The 14,558-nt window shown below is 40.2% G+C and overlaps 1 long non-coding RNA gene across 1 annotated transcript; it reads right to left on the reverse strand.

The window, feature by feature from the left end:
• Positions 1–1,171: 1,171 nt before the first annotated feature.
• LOC119004109 (uncharacterized) lies at positions 1,172–8,077 on the reverse strand. The gene is made up of 2 exons (XR_005070114.1): positions 7,566–8,077; positions 1,172–1,378 (listed from the first exon to the last, which is right to left on the reverse strand). It is a non-coding gene; the product is annotated as an uncharacterized LOC119004109 (long non-coding RNA).
• Between the last annotated feature and the right edge of the window lie 6,481 nt (positions 8,078–14,558).

Below are 14,558 nucleotides of genomic sequence, written 5' to 3' on the forward strand. Positions count from 1 at the left end.
ACGATTTTTAAGGCTATACCTTTTGTTAAGCTGTACTAAAAAGCATTATAGCTATTTATTAGGAATGCATTAGAGTGTCCATTTCACCGATCTCCATTGCTACCATATTCCTTTTATTTTATTGTTCTGTTATATTAGGGTTCTCTAGAGAAACAACTAGTAAGATGAGTGTGTATACATACACAGAGAGAGATTTGTTTTAAGTAATTGGCTCATGTGATTGTGGGATGAGCAAATCTGCGCCCCTCCCGCCCCCCAAAATAAAAGCAGGTTTGGTTGGCAGGCTGGAGCCTCAGTGGGGAGTTGATACTGAGTCTTGAGTCTGCAGGCAGTGTGGAGACAGTACTTCTTTCTTCTTGAAGGAGCTCATTCTTTGTTCTTAAATACTGATTGAATGAGGCCCACCCACATTATGGAGATTCATCTGCTTTCCTCCAAGCCTGCTGATTTAAATGTTAATTATATCTAAAAAATACCTTACAACAGCATCCGGACTAGTGTTCGATCAAACAACTGGGCGCCGCAGCCCAGCCAGGCTGACACAAGCTCACCGTACAAAGAGTGTTTGTGGAATTTGACGGAAGGCCCTCCATCCTCTTTCTCTCCAGTTGTCTGCTGTTCAACACCACTGGTTTCTCTGAAGACACGCTGACTTATTTAAGACTTTCATGTAGACTGGACGTTTTCTGTTTTAAATGTAGAGATGATCTTATCCAATTTTGGTATAAGAATTTATAATCTCTATCAAATGATGGTTACAAAAAAGCCTGGGTTTGGGCCTTGTACAGATAGATATGAGCCACAAGCAGCCCTCCACCATGTTAGAACTGGGTGTGAACTTGGATTGGGTAGTTAAAGCCCCTCCTTCTCGATCCAATCAGCAGTCAAGTCTGAAAAATCCTCCTACATTCTAGGTGGTTGTCAATTTTAACTGAGGAAGCGTTTACAAACTTCTTTTATTGTGTCACGGATGTAGCAGGCCTGGTGTGATTTTAGGTGAACATTTTATTCAGTTACTTAACAAACATTTTAAAATTGTATGTCATGTTCCATGGACTGTTCTGTGTGCTGAGGGTACGACAGTGACATGGTAGACAAATTCCCTGCCCTTGCGGATCTTAGGTATTAGTGGGACAGATATTCAAACATAGAAACCACCAAGTATAGACTCAAAGTACAAGTACTGTCTTATTAGACAGGGTAGGTTAGGTGGTACTGTGGCCTAGAGACCAAATCTCCACAGCATCATACAATAAAGGTTTATTTCTTGCTTGTAACGTATCAGTGGCTGGTCCAGGTGACTATTCGAGGCAGTTGCGTTCATCCTTCCCAGATGCTTTCTCTCTATCAGTAGGTCCTTCGGTCAGAGAGGAATGGGCTAGAGACTCAAATAACAACAGTTTAAAGCTTTTAAACATATTGCTCGACTTCATATTTCATTGGCTATGGTAAGGCATGTGGTCATGCCTACTTTCAATGCAGTGGAGAAGTGTGTCTTGGTAATCCTGGTGATAAAGGAGAACCAGATGTGCCTACGTAGTATTAAGTATGATGAAAAGAAAATGAATATAGAAAGTGAGAGGATATTATATATTTTTGCAGAGATAATAGAAACAAACATGAGTAGGTATATTATTGCTTAGAATTACAATAAAGTATGTAGTTCAGAATAAAACTGAGTCAACTTAAGTAAAATTACTTAATAACTCTTGCTACAAATTGGTACTCAGATATAAGAAAACACATTGGGTCATTTGTGAATTGTTGATGTTTGATAGATACTGAGTTGCCAAGTGTACTTGAGGACTAGGATGAGAACATTTATATTAGTATTCTCAATTATTTAGGCATATAATAGGGACTCAATAAAACTTTTTTGAAGTTATTAGTGCTCATTGCTTTAAACTATTTTTGCTTTTATACTTGATTAATCATCTTGAATTACATGATTATATTCTGAAGCTTGATATTTTTCCAAGGCCTATTTTTTCTATTTATTTAATTATTGTTCAAGTACAGTTTTCTGTCTTTTACTTACATCCCCCCCCCCCCCCCCCGTGCTCCCCACCTCCCTCCCATTTCCACCCCTGCTAGTTTTTACCCATGTGTCCTTTATACTTGTTCCTGTGAATCCTTCCCCTTGTGTCCTAAAATTCCTTCCCCTCTCCCCTCTGGTCCCTGTTCTGTATTTCAGTGTCTTTGGTTATGTTTTGCTCGCTTGTTTGTTTTGTAGTTTAGATTCCTGCTAAAGGTGAGATCATATGGTATTTGTCTTTCACCACCTGGCTTATTTCACTCAGCATAATGCTTTCTAGTTCCATCCATGCTGTTGCAAAGGGTAGGAGCTTCTTCTTTCTTTCTGTTGCATAGAATTCCATTGTGTAAATGTACCATAATTTTTTAATCCATTCATTGACTGATGGGCACCTAGGTTGCTTCCAACTCTTGGCTATTGTAAATTGTGCTGCTGTGAACATTGGGGTGCATAGGTTCTTTTGGATTGGTGTTTCAGGGTTCTTAGGGTATAATCCTAGTAGTGAAATTACTGGGTCAAAAGGCAGATTCATTTTTAGTTTTCTGAGAAAATTCCATACTGTTTTCCATAGTGCTTGTACCAGTCTGCAATCCCACCAACAGTGAACTAGGGTCCCCTTTTCCCTAAAACCTCTCCAACACTTGTTTGTTGCTTTGTTTATGATGGCCACTCTGACTGGTGCAAAGTGGTATCTCATTGTGGTTTTAATTTGCATCTCTCTGATAGCTACCGATATTGAGCATCTTTTCATGTGTCTCTGGATCCTCTGTATGTCCTCCTTGGAGAAGTATCTGTTCAAGTTCTTTGTCCACTTTTTAATTGTTTTTTTTTTCTCTTCTTAGAGTGGAGTCGTGTAAGTTCTTTGTATATTTTGGAGATTAAACCCTTGTCTGAGGTATCATTGGCAAATATGTTTTCCCATACAGTTGGTTGTCTTTTTATTTTAATACTGTTTTCTTTAGCCATGCAGAAGCTTTTTATTTTGATGAGATCCTGTTTGTTTATTCTTTCTTTTATGCCCCTTGCTCTAGGGGACTTATCAGTAAAAATGTTGCTGCGTGAAATATCTGAGATTTTCCTGCCAATGTTCTCTTCTAGGGCTTTAATGGTTTCACGGCTTATATTTAAGTCTTTTATGCACCTTGAATTTATTTTGGTGTATGGTGTAAGTCGGTGCTCGTGTTTCATTATTTTACATGTAGCTGTCCAGTTCTCCCAACACCATTTGTTGAAGAGGCTGTTTTTACTTTACTTTATGTTACTGCCCCCTTTGTCGAATATTAATTGACTATAGAGAGTTGGGTTTATTTCTGGGCTCTCTGTTCAATTCCATTGGTCTGTGTGCCTGTTTTTATGCCAGTACTGGGCTGTTTTGATTACAGTGGCCTTGTAGTACAGCTTGGTATCATGTATTGTGATCCCTCCTACTTTGTTCTTCTTTCTGAAAATTGCAGCTGCTATTCAGGGTTGTTTATGGTTCCATATAAATTTTTGAAGTGTTTGTTCTATGTTTGTGAAATATTTCATTGGTACTTTAATAGGTATTGCATTGAATCTGTAAATTGCTTTGGGTAGTATGGACATTTTGATGATGTTAATTCTTCCAATCCATGAGCACAGTATGTGTTTCCATTTGTTTGTGTCTTCCCAAGGCCTTTTTTATTGTTTGGATCTACAGTGAAATTTTTGCATTCCATTATAATTTAAATGTGGAGCTCACACATTGAATCACTGATCTCTTTTTCCTAATTTGTCTCAGGTATTTTCTTAAACCATTTGTAAGTATTGAGTAGGAGAAAAGAAAAGTCATATCATTAATGTTGGGATTGGAAATCTACCACCTTGTCTTCTTTTTAAGAATGAACTTTTCTGTTTAGCACTTCTTTGGAAGTCGCTGTATTGAAAAGGAATTCACAAATTTGAATAAAGAAGGAAGAAAATGCCAAATTAAAAAAAGTTATTCAAGAATGTCTTCTTGAAGATAGAATAGTATATGTGCTTTCAAAGATAGCACAATTATTTTTTCTTGTATCTCTTTTCTTCTTTTGATTTTTACCGTCTTTGTAATTTAAAAAATAAATCTCCCCCCAAAAGGACTCACGTTTCCCCAAAAGGACTCATGTTTTCTTTGAGTGGATAGGTCAAGGGCGTATGAGAAGAGAAAGAGAATCTCCATTCCTACCCAGCAGACCCTCATCTCAGAGCCATCCCTTCTCCAAGTACTTTACTCCTGCAAGCCAAGAACTGGTCAAGATGACTGCCTCTCTAGTTGCTGCTGAGAGACAGATGAATCTGTGAGAGTCTGTGCCCTTTGCTACAGATTGCTACTCTTTAAATTGTACAGAATTCGGTGGATTGTTGGCAAATGGGACTCAGCTGGCTTCAGATTTAGAATGTGCCGTAAACTAGTTACCTCCTACCTTAACTTGATCATATAATTGGAAGGCAGTGCTGCTTCAACAGAGCGGATATGATAAAAAAAAAAAAAAACTATTTGCAACATGAGTATCTTTCCTCTCAAACTGCCATGGCTGCTGGTATCTGGAGAGACATTTTTAAAAAATATGAATAAAACATGGGTTTTACAATTCCTACAAGCGTTAAACTGTCTTTGCGTTATTTAAGAAAAGCTTTAAATGTTCAATGAATGGTTTTCAGCTAATGACAGTTGATGCACAGAACGCAACAATAATCTGATGAAATAGAAGAAATAGCCTTTTGAAAAGTGGACATTTGTACAGACATTGTGACAGCACCCACACGTGCTGGGAACTTTACAAGTAAGTGGATTATAGCTTGGGTTGAGGAGTCATTTTGCCTCTCATTTGTAAATAAGACAGGATTCTTTTCCTTTCAAGGAGTATCTAGATCAGTTATTAATAAAAGAATCCCGATGTCTTTTGTCACTGGTGGCAAACTTGGCATGGGCGATCTAGGATCCTGATGGTACAAGTCTCAGAATTTGGAAGAACCATGATAGGCCACTTAGGAGGACTGTGTTCTGTAGTTGAAGTTGTCTAGAAGTAGCGTTGGAACAGTTAGATACAGTCCTGGCTGTGGGCTGTCAGCTATCCCATAGCAAGTGTTCACCCGGGCTTTTCCAGTACGGCCCCAAGGTACCTCTCTAGCATCATTTTTATAGTCTGTACTCCCCTCTTGCTTCATTCTAGCAACTGCACCATTTCTCACACATTCCAGAGACACACTCTTGTTGTCAGGCTTTCTGTACTTGCTGTTCCTTCTGTCTGGGATGCTCTTCCCCCCCCTATGCAGGCTGACATCTTCTGAGCATATCCAACATGTTCTACGGTATTATAACTACTTTACATGTTTATTAGGTGACTTCTCCTGGTGACTGTATGGCGTGGGTTGTGGCATAGACCGATGGGAATAAGAGGGGGCACAGTGATCCATTAGAGGCAGGACTGGAACCAAGGCAGTTTCGGTGTGAGCCAGGGCTTTTGAGATCTGTATTCTCCCAGGATACACCACCCAGGGCAGGGTGACGCCCTTCCTCTAACCCCAGAGCTCCTCCTCCGAGAGCAATTCCCGTTATCCTATTGAAGGTGGAATCCCTGTGATTCTGACTTTCTTTACTCAGCTTTATATTTAGTAGCAGCATGAATGTCATGTGATCTTATATTGCCCATTTATACCTTGCTCACTCCTTTATCTCCCTGACTAGAATATACAGTGTCCGAGGGAAGGGCCTTGTTCTGATCCACGTATTCCCACACCTCCTGCACCCAGACATGCACTGTAATGGACTGAAAGAAGGTCATGAATGGTGTTGCAATTACTATGTTTAAGATTTCTTATTCGCCAAACATTTATAGAGCATCCATTTATGCTGGACACCACACCAGTTTGGGCAATGGGACAATAAACCAGCATAATGGGAACACCTACATCCCTGTTTTTCCTGATGCTTTTCAAGTATCATAGAAGCAACTTGCAATTAACAGGAAGTTACATAAGACAAGCACAATATTAGGGCAAATACAAGGTGCAGTGGGTAGCAAGGGTTCAGGGAAAGCTACTAGAGGGGGCTGATACCCGTGCTGAGGCCTAAAGGCTGAGGTGAAGGGTAAGAGACATGGAGGTGGATTTGAGAGAACACTCTGATTAGAGGGAACGACAGAAGGCCCTGAGTGAGAGCACTTTTCAGTCTTAGATGCAGTTCAGCGTGACTCAGGTGTAGCAGGTAAGGTGCAGCGTTCACCATCGGAGTCAGAAGGAGGAATTGGGGTTTTCAAGTCTCTTGAAAACTATTCCAGGAGTCAGGCTCTATAGCCCAAGCAAGGAGATGCCACTGAAGGAATTTTAAACCAATGGGATATTTATTTAGTATCTGATGTAGTCCACCACCTTCATTCAGGTAAGTCGTCAGTATTTTCATTTTCCAGATGGGACAACTGAGGCCCAGAATAACACATTCAAACATCAGAGGAGTTGATTTCCCTCCCTCAGTTACAGGGCTCTCAGGGCTCCAAACTCCTACCCTCCCATCCTCTCTCCTTCCTTCCTTCTGATTGTTGTCCTTGTCAGCAGTCAAACACAAAACTAGTTGCTCACCACCCTTATCTTTCTCCAAGGAACAAGCATGCACTCACACGGCTTCCAGAAACCAGACCCTCAAGCGGAAGCTGATGGCCTCCAGGCTTGTATGTGGATGAACACCATATTGTGCATTGCGCTTGAATGCCACTCCTGACTAGCAAACTGGATCTGTACCAAGAACTTTCTCTCTAAAAGGCCGACTCTGGGCTGGGGAGAACAGAGCCGGCTTGACAAAGTAGAGAGCAGCTCAGTATTGGCCTGCCCACGCTTTGGGCATGCGTGAACACTCACAGCAAAACACAGCTGGCGAGGCTAATTTTAGCTTCGCCAGCCTTGAAAAGAGACCCTTTAAGGAAATTTATTTTCTTGGAAACAATTCATATTCTAATGCAGCTGCTGATTGACATGTCAGAATATCACTTACTATTGGTGGGGAAAACTTTGCCAAGTAATTATGATTTTTGTTCTGTGTGTATGTATGTGTGTGGGTGATATCAGTAAAGTGATTAGAGCATCCATGATCAAAATAATCATAAAGAGACAATGAGAGAACCAGTGCTTTTATTTAAAAAGAAGTTCACACGCCCAAGGAAACATCTCTTTTGATATTTACAAATAGGATGGAATGACTATTGAAGAATGACTATTTCTGTTATGGTAAGTTGGTCACTGCGATCGGTGAAGCATGGTTTGTTAACAGTAGTCCTGGTGTAGACTCAGAATTTCTCACTACTTAGCATCCTCCACATCCTCCAGGAAGTAAAACATGAGTTTCTAAACCAGGTCTTGGATTCATCTGGCTTTAGTGTGTTAACAGGTTTTGAAAGCACCCAGGACTTACTTTTTGCATTTTAACCAGCAGGGTTAGTCCCTCTTCCTTGATCTTTCCCTGCTTCTCTTCCTTCCTCCCTTCGTCCTCTCCTCCCTCCCTCCCACGGTCTTCCGTGTTTTGTTTAGCAGTTTGGCTTACCTTGAAACTTGGCACGGAGAGGAAAGAAGGCAGCTCTTCCGTGGAGTAGATGGAGGGAAGGATAAGAAATAATCCACCGCCCGCATCTGAGTTTCCCGGTTCAGTTCCAGAGGCAGCAGCTTTCCTGCAAAAATCGCTTTGCTATTCGAGATAGCCAGCAGAGGGAATCGGAACTTTGCTTGCAGCAGGGGTTGAAGCAGCCTTTTTTTTTTTTTTTCTTGGAGGAAATACTGCAGCCTTCTGGACTGCGTACGCTGCTCCCTGGAGAGGCTCTCTCGGTTCCACCCACCGGCTGGAAGGAGGGGAAGTGAATGAAAGGACAGGACGAGCCCCGATCACCATGTCACTCTGGGAGGGAGACAGCAGCAACTAAGCTGTGCAAGGTTTTTTTTTTCCTTTTTCTTTTCCCCTTTCTTTTTCTTTCTTTTTTTCCCCCTGTATTCTTTTCCTCCTTTCTTTCTCTTTCTCTCTTTCTTTTTTTTTCTTTTTATTTGCTTTTTCTTTAAGGTGAGAAAAGAGACAAACAGGAGACAGGAAGCTGATCTGCAAGGATTCGGAGTTATGCTGAAAGGACTTTGATTTTTTTTTTCTTTCCTTTTACAAACGCTGGCAATTGACATCACTACAGACAGCCTGGTAGGGAACAAACTGCCTCATCCCAAGTGGACCCTGGCAGCTGGGGGAAGGCAGACAAGATCTGGGGAAGCTGTGTGGATTTTTTCCCCCTACCGATCCCCATCTCCTCTTTTTTTTTTTTTTTTTTGGTGTGTTTCTTTTTTATATTCTGGCTGTGTTGGAACTAGCGAGTGGTGGAAAACAGGAATCTCGGAAGCCTCATCAGTCATCGGGACTGTCAGGAATAGTGGTTTAAGAGGAAGCTCGGCCTGGGGCACTATACCCTGTCATCCAGTTCCCTGCCTCGGAGATAAAGATTCCAGCTACATGGGCAAACGCCTGGATCAGCCACAAATGTACCCCCAGTACACTTACTACTATCCTCATTATCTCCAAACCAAGGTATGGCTCGACCCACAGTCTGGCATCAGTGTGGTATCCTCCTGCACTTGGGATGGGAAACAGGCATGTGAATTATTATTTAAGCCCCCCGCCCCGTCACTTCTTCCTGCTTCTTTGAAATTAGTAACATACCAATGGAGGTAATGAGGCAGCGGAGACTAGGAGAAGAAAGGAATTGTGGCTTTCTCTTTAAGGAGAGATAATAGTTTCACTGGAGTTCCTTTGTTGTTATTTGGCAGCGTAAATGTTCCCGGGATCTGTACAGTCCTCTGCAGATGGTCAGGCTTGTTAGAAAGGAGATCCTAACAGTGATAATCAGGCTAAAGAGTACAATTTGGGGGGCTTTTCCAGAGAGCTGTTCTTTGTTTGTGACTCCAAGAGGGTTTTTCCCACTGGATAGGACACACCAGGGTGGGGGGTAACTCAAACTTTTAATTGCTGAGTATAGAATAAAAGAAGGTTATGGAAGGTAGAAGACAGTTAGGTAAAGTCTCTTGGAGTTTGTTCGGGTGTATTTTTTTTTTAATTTGCCTTATGTTTTTTATTTCATATCGTGGATGATCAGGGCGCTAGAGACTGAATTGTGAAGGTTTACAATAGATGCTCTTGACTTTCAGGAGCTCTGTCTGTGTTGGCTGCCATCAGAAGGCCTGGGTCGTGAGACGGGGTGAAATGTAACTGATGGTAACTGGATGTGAATTGGTTAAATACTTCAGGCTTTAGTGTGTGCTCAGGTGATCGTTAGGGGGCCAGTGGCAAGCCCGTGGAACTGAGCAGTGGGCAGTGCCAGCTATGAACTTTATCCTGCAGTTCACACATGAAGGGCTTCCAGGTGTGATATCACAGCCCCAATTTGTCAATTAAGTTGGACTTGATCTGGGCGGGGGGGGGGCGGGAAATGTCTGTAGAGTTCCCACCTTGAATGCATGGATTATATTTCTTTACAGGTCATATTATTTTGTGTTGCATTAGCCAGACTCCACAGTCTTCTTAGTTAGATAAATATGCCGAGAGTGCACAAGGCGTGCCTGAGTGATCTGGGCTGTCACCAGGACTGGCTGATGTGATTAGGCTTTAGTAATTCATGCTGTAGTTATCTCTCACTTATTCTGTCTCATCAAACAATGCCTATTCTCGAGCCAGACCAGGCTGCAGACTTTCAATATTATATTAAAGGTGGTTGCTTTTTTTTCCTTTCTTTTTCCATCGCTCTATGATTTGCCCTGCCCCTCCAAGGTCGACTCACATTGCTTTTTGCCTTTGTGAGCATTTAGTTTGTGCTGCTGCTGCTTAAATAGACCAGCTCTTCTGCTCCAATGCCTTGAGTTTTAACTCTTTGGGGATTGGGAGGAGAACACTGCCTGCCTTCCTCGAGGAAATGGCAAAGCAAGGACAAGTTGAAAGGGGGAAATTTACGATCATTTCTCATCCCCCGAAGAAATAAAAACAACAAAATCAAGGGTTGCATGAAAAATATCGGACATTCCATCCCTTTTACTCATTTGGCTAAATTTTTCCAAATGTTTCAAAATTCACACTCTCGCTTTGGTCCTTGTTTTCTCCTACTAGGCAGTGTATTTAGAAAAGAAACTTTAGATCAAAATGAATGGAATAATTGCTTTTCTGCTTGAGATTTCTTTTAACCTATTCCTACCAGGAAATAATGTCATGCACATTATATTAAAGACACAGGGTGCTGGATGAGCCCCACGGGTGGAAAGTGTGTGTGTGACTACGATAAAGGGGAAAGTGGAGTGGTGAGGGAGGGAGGAGAGACTGAAAAATACAGAGGGAGTTTTTTTTTAAAGCTGTTTTGGGGTCCTATGTAGTTTAGTGTTGTGTAGACAGGCGGCATCTGGATCTTGTTACTTTCAAGCTAGTCAAAGCCATCAACTTCTGGAACATTTTTAAAGAAGGTAGATCCATTAGGCGACCTAAGCTGATATTGGGGTAATCAGATCAGGGTGGTAGGGAGTATAAGATCAGCTACTTCGGCTATCAGGGTAATTCCTATTGATTATTGTGTTGTAAAATTTCGACAGTGCTGTGAAGTTGTCGAATATGGTTACGGCGGCTCTGAAACGACAGACATTAATAACATTCCTGGAAGCTGAGGATGTGAACACGTGCCCTATTTTGAAACTCGGTCACACAAGAAATGGGAGGAAGGGTCAATGTGCAGTTGTATTTTGGAAGGCGGAGACCTTCTGACAGCCTGAATACTCTATAAAAAAAAAGTGCTCTCATGCCCTGGTATATTGTGAAAACCATGGGGCTATTTCAATACCACTTTTTGGCCTTTTTACATTTATATCTCAAAATATACCCTGTAATAATTTTGAAGGATCTACATTCTGCTTGTATTTATTTGTAAGGGGAGGTGGAGTCATAAAATCCACTGTGTTCTAGACTTAGCTTGTAGTTTTGATCTTATTTTAAAATCATAGCTGTTTAAAATGATGCTGACATATAAAGAATACTAATGGTTGATGTGATTAGAAATCTATAGTTGATAATTTTACTCTGGTGATATCACTTTCAATTGTCTTCTAAATTCAGGTGATTTCTTTTTTTTTTTTTACTAGCCCACAAAAGCTATTTGTTGACATTAGTTTTGGGTGGAAAATCTTCAGGGGATTTTAAAGAACTGTAATGTCTATTGTATTTATTCAGAAAAGGCAAAAGTACTGAACCTTTTCAATTTACTTAAGTATGCGTGTCAGGCACAGTTGCTATTTTCTTATGATAAAACAAAGTGAAAATGAGATTTCAAAATAAATGCAAATGTTTTTCAAGTGTAATTAAAGTTTTAAAAAAGCCTGGGATACTTCCCTGCCTTCCCTGCTCCTCTCATTTTCCATTACATTAAAGGCAATCTCTTAACTTTGTTGCTTAAACATTTTAAAAAATAGAAATAAGATATTTATGTTTTTGTCCCTTTGAATAATTTTTCCGGGAGCTTAAAATGTTTTGTTAGAAAAATTCACTTGTAAGGTCTATAAAATGGAAACTAAGGGGCTGACTTGTAGCTATTACCTTGTAGCAATATTGTCAGATATGCTTACTCTGCCAGACCTCACATTAAAAGTTGCCATTTGTTAATTTTCCTTTTGATCAATTTTTTTCCTACCAAGAGGACCAATTTCAAAAAGCCAGTGTTGCTTTTGATTAAGAAGTAATGAAGATATCTTGGTGACATTTCGTGATATTTAAATAAGAGACATAACTGGATTAAACAGCATGACTTTCATTTAAAGAAATTTGCTGTTGGGAATCCACCCAGAATAATCAGCAGGTTTCAGAGAAAGGGGCTCAAAAAATTGTTCATTAGCTTAGTGATAATTTACATAATGATATTTGATTGAGTTGTAACCTAATATTTCTCAAGAATTTTGTCACCACCCATTCAAAGCAACTGACCTGTTGCTTTTGCATTTTGAGATCCAGGATGAATTTCAGTCTGATTTTGAGGGTTTTTTGAGGGGGGTGGTGTTCTTGGAAAAGCAAAGTAGTTAAACTAGAAAAGCTAAAAAGAGTAAAAACATGGTCACAGCCTGGTGAATTGCTACTTTGCAGAGGAGAAATGCGATTTCCTATGTCTGTGATATTTGGAAAACTTTAATTATCTTCATAAAAACTTTAAAATTTGTCGAAGCACCCTCAGCAAACTTGTCTGTCTTCCTACCAGTTCACTGTGTTTCTACCCATCCCCGGACCCAGTTTCTAATCATATTGCTCTTACATCAATCCAGTGCCTCCCCACCTGCAGCCCAGGAAGATCTTGAAGCAAAGGCTTCAGACTCTGGGACCCTGACAGAGCTTCTCTGGCTGGTGATACTCAGATTGTGTTCAGAGCCTGGTGCGAAGTTGGGGTCAGGTGTAAGGAGTGATTGATCCATCAAGAGCACACTGATTTCAGGCTGAATTTCCAACCCTCTGCAGCCTGGACTGCCGCCCGTCTCTAAAAGTCTAGCTGGAGTCCAGTGGATTGTGCCATAGAAAGAGCAAAACACTTGAGAACAGTAGGGCTGAGGAGAAGCAAACGGAGGCGGACACTCCTGGGGGGCAAAGGCTGTTCTTAAAGATGTGAATGTACAGATCCTTCAAAAACAAAACAACCCTTTAACACACTTCTTGCACATGAAAATGTAGAAAATCTTGCCGAGGGAGGGAATGAGTTTAGAATTTCCTTAGTACTTCCTGCCCAGATTTGCATTGATAGCCAGAGTTGGGAACCTGCCAGGTTTAGAACAGCCTTGAAAACTCCCAAGTTCTGTTTTCCTTTGAAAGGCTGAAACATACAAAACTGGTTTGCTAAAAATCTTTCAGCAATTGAAATTTTAGGTGCAATTCCAAATATTTCTTTCACTTTAGGGTGTAATACGATAGCATGAAACTATGATAAATCTTGTTTTTCTCATTTTAGAATGTATACCATTTTCATTGTGTTTGATTAGAGAAAAGCAGAAACAGGGGGCCACCCTTCCTTTTTAGTTATTTTTCTTCCTTCTTCCACCCCCCTGGATCTTTATTATCACTGAGATTGCCTTATCATTTCTCTAATGTACTTATTGTTTTCATAGCCCTGAGTTTAGCGCCTACTGAAAAGGAGTAGAAATGTAAAAGGTTCAGATTTTTTCTCCAGGATAATTCCAAACTTCAGCAAAACACCATGTGTATTGCTTTTAACAGTATCTTTCTAACACCTTTTTCTTTCACTTTCTCTCAATTTGGAAAAAGAGGAACAGAAGGATAACTTGAGATTAGTTTCATGAAGTAATACAATCTATCTGAGCGTTGGAGGTTGGGGGGATTTGTAGGAAAGGAGGCACAAGAAGAGAAGGGAGCATGTTAAGTTCATTCCAGGTCTTTCTGGCTCCAAGAATTCTGGAATGCTTCATTTTTGCACTAATATGATTTTTACACAATTCTTTCTGACATTATCAGTCTTTTTGGCAGAGAGAGGGCTCCGTCACCATTATGCTTACGCCAAATTCTAAGAAAACCACTCTTTCCCTTAAAAAAAATCTTTTTAGTGTTGGACTTCTTATTCAGAGTAAATGGTTGATGTTTATCCAAAATTGGCCTTGAGTACTACATTAAAATTGTGTTTTGTAACAGTCTCATAAGCCACAGCTGTATGTGATTAAATAGTGTAATATCAAAAGCATGTGAGAATAGACATTTTTATGCTATAACTGTTGCACAGCAAGGCTGCAGATGGACCTGAAGGGAGACCAAGAGCAAAAATATATTCATGTGTGGCTGAGGATATATTTTGCTTTTTTTCCCCAGTAGTTGGAAAAATGCTGAACTATTTCAGATAGGATTAAAAAAATATACATTCTTAAAATGAAGACAGGATTGTAATACCAATTTTTATGTCATTTTGTTGTTTTTTTTCAAACTTATTTATTTGTTTGATTGATGTTCAAGTTCAGTTGTCTCCATTCTCCCCCCACCCATCTCTCCCGCCCCACCTCCCCTTGACCCTGCCCACTTTGCTTTCGTCCATGTATCCTTTATACATGCTCCTTGATGACCGAAGTGCCATTTAATTAGAAAACACATAGTTACTGAATGGGCCTGAAACCAGTGCAAGTAGAAAGATTAGAATTATTCCCGTGGAACACACATTTAAAGAGCAAAAGCAAAATTTTCATTTCTCGTTGGAAATTATAGAAGTTTTTTTCCCTGGTTTTTGCTACTTTCTGTGGAACTATTGTAAGAAAACCTTCAGACCATTGCATCCCTAATGAAAAAAGTGATAGACAATAAAAATCAGGAACTTAGAGCAAAATAGGCAGCAGTATGATTCTTTTTAAGATATTTGAAAATATAATTATTATTTTTATGAAAATTGCCCTTTTTTGTTTTTTGGCCAGTGTTAAAAATTGCGTAGTTACACCAGGAGACACAGCTTTTGCTTTTATTTATACCATAGTAAAGAGGTTACTATTTCTTATGGGATGTTTT

Source organism: Sturnira hondurensis, unplaced genomic scaffold (assembly GCF_014824575.4).
Source record: "Sturnira hondurensis isolate 20B ecotype Veracruz unplaced genomic scaffold, ASM1482457v3 Scaffold0019006, whole genome shotgun sequence".
Classification (NCBI taxonomy): domain Eukaryota; kingdom Metazoa; phylum Chordata; class Mammalia; order Chiroptera; family Phyllostomidae; genus Sturnira; species Sturnira hondurensis.